Genomic DNA, 665 nt, shown 5'->3' with positions numbered 1-665 from the left:
CTATCTTTTATTATGATATACACATTTACAATCTTAGTTTATAACATATATACATAAGGGTATGTTTTACATATTTTTTTGCCTATAGTGTATTCACAATTGAAATTTTTACTATTTATCTAAATGTTTTTAGATAAAAAATGTATCTAGTCGTTAATACTTTTTTAATAGAAATTTCAAATCCTATTTTAAAATAAACTTATTTATCATTCTGCTTTTAATATATTTCAAAATAATTGCGGGTCAGTACATGAAAATCCTACGTATTTTCCCATCCATATGAATCCCTGCAATAAAATCTGCTATTAAAACCATTGCCGTCTTTTCATCCTTCTTTAGATCTGCTTCAAATTTTCTTTAAAATCCTTCTCTTGCAAATAAACACTATCTCACTACTGCCATGTTATGGCAAGCCGTAGCCTACTTGTGCTACACACGGTGTCAGTCTCAAAGTATCATAATTACTTATTTATATCATGTTCCTCAAATGGTTTTTGCCCTGAAGGATATTTTTTACTTTTGGAGTATCAACGTACTGTAATCAGATATCGAAATAAATGGTTTTTGCGCTCATTTCGGAATTATGGAAATGACTCGTGTATAGCATCATCCAGGAATTAGGTTTAAAAAGCCTAATTAGGATTAAAAAGTCGAACTACTTACTT

Source organism: Palaemon carinicauda, chromosome 3 (assembly GCF_036898095.1).
Source record: "Palaemon carinicauda isolate YSFRI2023 chromosome 3, ASM3689809v2, whole genome shotgun sequence".
NCBI classification, from domain to species: Eukaryota; Metazoa; Arthropoda; class Malacostraca; order Decapoda; family Palaemonidae; genus Palaemon; species Palaemon carinicauda.
The sequence above is the reverse complement of the archived record's forward strand: the minus strand, read 5'-3'. Positions refer to the sequence as shown.